Here is a 7556-nt window from a genome sequence, read left to right as displayed (position 1 = left end):
TCAGTTACCACCTGGGGGTGCTGGCGTGCCCGCGCAGCATGGGCACGCAACAGTTAAGAGACTTGGCTCACAAAGCTTACGTCAAACAGAAAACCATTTCTGAAAAGACTGTAAAACAGCCCACCATCTGCCCTGTCTCTGTGCACCACCCAGAGCTAACCCTAGAGGGCGCCAAACAGAACCACAGTTACCGACCCGTCAACAGAGAGTCCAAACCACTCCAAGCCAGCAGAGGGCAGCGTGGTCATAATGGCGACCGTCCACGGTACCAGAGCGATCGCTCTGAAGGATCCTGGGACCCGCCTCGCCCAAAAAGCCAGCGAAGAGGCCACTCTCGACGGGACAATGGTAGGCCCAGACCTGAACCCACGTCTGGCAAAGAAAGTGTAGCTGCTTCTGAAGTTACAGAGCTCATAAAGATCCTAAAAGAGCTCCTCCGACAGAAACCTCACAAGGAAGACAAGAAGGACGGACCAGGTACAGCACGACTAGACATGATACCTGAAATCAACCTTCCCGCCCTTCCTGCAACTGAATCATCCACCCTGAACACTGTTCCCCAACCACGGACTAGTGTACTAACTGTTGCACCCCCACACGTCAGCAGCACACCCACACAACAGCTGACAGCAACAGCCTCTAATCAAGACAGTATCATGGCGCAGCCCAGCGTACCAAAAAGCGCTGTTTTGATTGTTTGCACGCATAATGAGACACTTGACACATATCCAGACGGCTTATCAAGCAACACACAGGTCCCCACACCAAGACTCCTGGGAAACCTAATCGAGAAGGGGATGCCTCGAAAACTCTATCTGACTATCACTATGGAAAGGGAATTTAAGCTCGAAGCCCTAGTTGACACTGGCTCCGACCTCACGCTTATATCCGCCCAACTGTTTGAAAGACTCAGATTTGAAGCACAGAGGAAAAATCGCACCCTTAACCTTCACACTTGTAAGCTAAATGTGCAGTCGTATAGCCAAAACGACATCCAGCTCAAGCACGTAGCTTCCATCCACCTGACAATTGGACCTATGAGGCTGATACACCCAGTCTATATCTCCCCTATGAACACTTATCCGTTTCTCATCGGAAAAGACCTGCTGGACCGCTTCGAACCCGTACTGGACTTCAAACAGCTGAAAGTCTGGGCTCAAGTGCGTGACCCTCTGCCCCTTCAGACACACACATCGTCTGAGCAAGACTGTCAAGTCACAGAGGTCACGGGAACTCCCACAGAGCCAGACTGCCAGGTCACAAAGGCCACGGGACCCCCTGCAGCACACTGTGACAACACAGCCTCAGCCCCAAAGCCAAGTTCAAGTTCGCTACTTTGCACATTTCAGCTATCCAAAGACTCTGATGCCGTCTGCCCCCAGGTCATGAATGACCTACAGCTGAATGACATTATCACAACGAACAGTATCCCTGCACTGTGGGCAGACAACTCAACAAAAAGTCTACCACTGTGCAATGCAATCAGTAAAAACACAACACACGGCGACATGTGGGCACCCCCGAACCCCACATCCAGCCCCATTGTTGCAGTGCTAACCCACAGCAAGCGATCGACACCGGCTACAATGCCGGCCTTGCAGCTGCTATCGCTAACTCCGCAAATTTCCAACAACGATATTGCGGATATGCAAACCTCTGACACTGCAATAAAGACAATTCTTGACCACCTCTCAGACCCCTCCAACCACCCTATCACTGACTCTGAGCTCATTGATGACTCTAGCCACAAGCATCTACATAACTCCAGACACATGATGCGTATTATGGACAACATTCTCTGGTGTGCACCCGATGGCAACACAGCGCCACAGCTTGTAATGCCACGGTCGCAAAGGGGGGTGATGCTAATGTACGCCCACAACACACCATGTGCTGGACACCACGGCACCAGAGCCACGTATGACACACTGAAACAGGTGGCATATGGGCCTGGGATGCATCAAGATGCAGCAGAGTATGTTAGAGAGGGGCTAGTTCGCTGCCGGTTCCAACCAGCAAACCCGAAGCACAGAGCCCCACTACAACACAGAGGGACCACGTTCCCATGGTCAAACCTACAAATCGACCGGGTAGAACCCCTGCCCAGGTCCACAAAAGGCAAAAAGTACTTTCTCACAGTGGTGTGCCAGTTTACCAAGTGGGTGGAGTGTCAACCAGCACCCAACGACACCGCCCAGACCACGGCATACCCCCTGATGAATCACAGCTTTTTCCTGTCAAGATTGCCACTGAGAATCAACTCAGACAGAGGCATCCACTTCACTACCGAGGCCATGCAACAGATCTGGAAATGCCTAAGAAACGCGGCCGTGATCATGCTCCTGTGCCTCCAGACAATCAGAGGCCAGCCACCACCAGACATCATCACACCGGGTCCAACCTCGGGCATCGCACTGAGAGAGCAACCTGGACTGCTGATCACCAACTGCAAATGAATCCTCAAAAGAAAGACGTACTCTCCTGAACTTCACATCAGCAGCGCAAGCTCCTCCAGCCCTGCACACAAACGCAGAAGGGGGGAGGAGCCCAAGCCCTCTGCCCAACCTTATACCAGCTTCAAGAACCTTCTCCTCCAACACCAGTTAGTCACCTTGTAGGCAATACTGCCAAGCCCCACACTATGTCATGCATGTGATTTGAGAAAGAAGGCCTTAAACGAACACAAGGCCGCCTCTGAAGGGATTCTCAAAACCCCAGTGACTTTGAACTTTGAAACAGAGAAACCAAAGTGGATCACCAGAAGGCACCCAGCCTGGCCACAATGCGAGGCACCCTCTGGAAAAGTTCCTAGTCAGCATAGGACATAAAAGTGTCAAGATGCACAGTCCATCTTCCTAGGCAGGAGACCTAAATGACTGACTGGCCATTGCGAGGAACATGGTTCCACCCAGGGCTGCAGAAAGCCCACAGCACACCTGCACCACACAAACAGACTTCTGGATGACAGGTGACGCACCGTCAGGGCACCTGCTGCCTCGACACCTGCTGCACAAGCACAGAGACCTGAACTGGGCTACTGTCTGCCTTATCTGCCGTGGAACGACCATAACTTCCGGAGACACAAACAACTGGAGCCTAACATGGCTATGGTGTGTCTGATCTTCCTGAAGCTTTGATATCGCTCGTTGTTGTCCATAGGAGGGACAACAACTAGCGAAAGGGGGGATTATGTAGCGACTCAGGCGAATCAAACACACAATCGCCAGTTACATTTAACAAATATGTTTTGAAAGTTGTGCTCACTAGCATACCTTCCCCCCCAACACAACAGAGGGAGATTCTTCAGTCACCCTGGAAACCATCTGATAAGATCTTTTTATGGCCGGAAAGAATGTGGCCACAGAGCTTTTGACACAGAGACACAGAGCTTTTGCCTCAAATTATAGACAAACCATCTATAAATGAACATGCACCCCAGGACATTATATGTAAACACATAATTGTTTTGTAAAATGTTTCTTCTGTATGGTATTTTGCATCTTTTTGTCTGTGTCTTAACAAAGTACTAGTTCAGATAACCTCATATATGTCATGTCTCCTATCAAATTAATGCTCACTTCACGACTTACACTTCCAGGTATATCACTTATTCAGAAAATGCAGTGTGTGTTTGTTGCATTAATTATAGTATGAAGACTCAGAGACCCACTGAGTCGAACCTTCAAACAAAGAGCAATAAAGTCTGCTGAGGAATTTCCCGCCGGGAAATCCCAACACTCTCATTGGTTAAGTCTAACCCTGGAGGGTGGGACTACGGCCAGACCATAAAAGGAGGACCTCGGATGCCCTCCTCCTCTCTTACACTCCTCGCTCTCTCTTCTCTCTCTGGCTGAACCAACACGTCATCGTGGCTGGCCCTTGAGCCAGGCCACCAATGCAGGCCCTCCAAGCAGGCCTCAGCTCTTCCAAAAATCTTCTCTTCTACAATCCGATCTTCAAGAACACGAAGCATCGCTAAAGCAAACAGCCGCTTCCCTCCCAACCTCGGAAAGGACCGCCGGACATGCAGGACATTTGAACACGCAGAGACACATACGCACACAAGCGAGAAGCCAAAACGAAACCAAAAAGAATGCAAGTATTCTATTTCTTACTGCTGTAAAGAGGGTGTGTTATTCTCCCGTTGGGATAAATTAACTCCGTGAAGGTCGTATTTGGTTGAACTGAAGGAAAGTTGGGTTTCTTACCCTCCCCCACTCTCTTTGTCTCTCTCTCTCTCTCACTCTCTTTGTCTCTCTCTCTCTCTTTTATCTCTCTCTAACTTCAGTCTATTCAGTATTCTCTTTTATGTATTTCTTTCGTTAATATCTATATTTCTACTCTCTTGATGCATATTTAGTATGTACTTTCTGTGTGAATTGTAGTGTTATTTTTAGTCTGTGTTTATTAAACCTTCAAAAGACATTTAATGAGTTGAATCTGTTATTCTGCCACATACACAAAGTCAATGAAACTTGCGATCTAAACGTTACCTAACTGCGTATGCTACTATGTTAGTAAAGTAAACTGTATGACCATTTGAAATATTGAACTTGTCCTGATCAGTAAAGTTAATGTTTCTCATGCGCTCGTAAAGCAGTAATCCATTATTGAGAATTGATTTGAAAAGTCTATAACTAATTTGCAGGACAAACTTAGTAGGATAATTTCAAGCAATTTCATAAAGGGTTACTTGTATTTAATTAAACAATTTTCCCTATTGGAAAATTTTAATACGTAATGAACAACTGGCAAATCATATTCATAAATTCATGAATATTGAATATTAAATCCCTTTTGAGTTAATTATTCCCCGAGACATTAAACTCATGAGTCGTTGTTGTTACAAATATATGAAATTTTACTTAAAATTTGTCTGAATCATTGCCAGAATCATGTCACAGAGCCCAAAATTCACGTTGAGACTACTTAATCGGGTCATTTAAAATGTGTTAATTCCATGATGTTGAAGTTACATAAAAAAATTATGCTTCATTCATTGTGGAACTGATGTACACAATTAAATCATGTAAAAACATAACAACATTTTTTTGTGTAATGTGATTGACCAAAACATTACTGTCATACCGAAAATGTGTAGTCACGAACATGGGATGTTTTGTCAAAAATAAATTATATTGAATGATCAAATGTATATCCAAACTAAACTTTATGACTTACTTTATGCCTTTCGCAAAGAACACTGAAAAAAGGTCTGTTGGATTACATGATCATCGGTTTCACGATTCAATTAGTTAAACAAACATAATTTGTTGACATAACTTCAACATCATGAAATTAAGTAATTTTTAAGTAATCCAATTGAGTAGTCTCAAAATTATTTTAATATGGCTTCCAACAACAGGCTTGAGAACCTGCCTTTTTAATCAAATCACAAGCTTATTTTGTTTTTGTGTATTTTTGTGGTCCCTTGAATGATTTATAAGATGGTACTAACTAGCTCTCATTCTGTTAGTCAGCAATAGCACATAATGAACATGTCTATGAAATGCTCTTTAATGTGCTGTCTCAGTCCGCAGCCTAGGCAATCGCTCCGCTCTTCTCCACTATGGTAACCCAGTATCATTTAAATGATTCGAATTATTCCAACATAATTAAACATTAAATGCTATTAAACAATATAAAGTCTCCCCCTTATCTAATCACTTAAGTTCAACTATTTTACTCTTCTCATCAAGTCCCAAGCAAAGCATGCTGGGACCTACAGTTTCAGCAAAAATCATGTTCAAGTACTTGACTGGTTCACATTCAACCCCAAATAATGTAATCTAGTAGATTCCACATTTTAGAGAATTACATTATTCGGAAGCAAAGAAATCACGTTTAGAAGAGAAACACAATTTTGTTTTGCGTAGATCACAAATAATAAGATTAAGTCAATTGGACAATGTGTTTTCCTTTTTTTTTCAGTGAACAAATAGATTCAAAATACAACACATCTCATAAATTACACTTAAAATATTCTTAACATTTTAATATGATATTGATTTACCTGTGAACATTTTATTTCATTATATTAACAAGGTACTAGAGGTAACCAAAAACGTAATGGGGCAATATAACCCTTCTTCTTAAATTGTGTTTCGGTATTGGGCAGAGGAAAAACTTTCTGAAAATATGATTGAATATGATGAATTTTAGAAATGTGTGCCTTGGATATTATATAATTTGCATGCATAAAAAATTTGTGGGGGGAAATAAAATCCTCAAGATGTTTCTTTGAAGCAATTCTGTAGAATGGCTATTTTCATAAACGTTTATTTTTAAAGACTTGTTATGTTACATCGCATGAATTGGGCGTATCAGTTGCATTGCACGATCACAACCTGTTCCCAAACTGTAATGCCATGTGGAAAGATTAAGTGTACTCTAAAACCAAATGACCATTTAGCTTTATCAATATCAATCAGCTAAATAAATCAGCACTGTGACAGATACTCACATTATATTTTTAATAACATGTGCAGCATATTATTGTATTGTCCACATAGAATTGCACAGATGCACTTTCACTCACTGTCCAATGTAATTTAAATAGCCTAGGTTAAATAAAGATTTTCATGTAAAAGCTTCTTTGATATAGCCTAATGTTAAAAGAAGCTCCTTCCATGACAGCAGTTCATTCCACTTAAGTGGGTTAAAAACAACCGAAGTTGGGTTGAAAATGCACTAACCCAACAATTGAGTTGTTTTAACCCAATGGTTGAGTTGTTTTAACCCAGTGGTTGGGTTAAATGTTGCTTAAGACAACCCAATTGCTGGGTAAGAACAACTCAACCATTGGGTTAAAACAACCCAATTGTTGGGTTAGTGCATTTTCAACCCAACTTCGGTTGTTTTTAACCCAGCATTTTTTAGAGTGTTTCATGCATCCTGGAAGTAGGGTCAGCCCCATGGACAAACGGAACGAGGAGGTGTCATTGGGGGCCTACCTCTCCCACTCTCAATTCAATAATAATAATAATAGGCTAATAATAATAAACCCATTTTTAATAAAACAACAACAACAACAACCACCATGCCATCAGTGTTGGGAGCAATGCGCACAATTAGGCTGTACAATTACTGAAATTTAAATGAGTTTGTTACTCTTTTGTGAAAAACGAACGCTTGCAGCAGACAAGAAGCTCAAATCTAGGCCCTAGTCCGGCCCGTGTCCGCTTATTAAATTTCTGTCGGACTGGAGCCCATGGTTTGTTTTGTTTTTTAAATCCTCCCTATTACATGTTGTTGTAGCCATTAAAATAGTGGTAGTTTTGTTTTTAATGTCAAAATAATTATATTTTGTTTAATTTCGTTATTAAGTTAATTTAAAAAAAAATGTTTGGAGCATTTTTTGTTTGTTTGTTAAATTACAGTTTTTGTTTTTTAAAGCGACGACCAAGCGGCCTACCGACAGTGAGTTAACCGCTCTCAAATCAACACTTGACTTGTCTTGCCTAATAATCCATAAAAAACTACAAGCATCAATGTTTAAACATTTAGCCTAGTCTAGGCTACTATCACCACCACCAAAGGTCGGCTGCATGGGCGCT

The sequence above is a fragment of the Pseudorasbora parva genome, chromosome 11 (genome assembly GCF_024679245.1).
Source record: "Pseudorasbora parva isolate DD20220531a chromosome 11, ASM2467924v1, whole genome shotgun sequence".
NCBI lineage: Eukaryota > Metazoa > Chordata > Actinopteri > Cypriniformes > Gobionidae > Pseudorasbora > Pseudorasbora parva.
Note: the sequence above shows the minus strand (reverse complement) of the source record.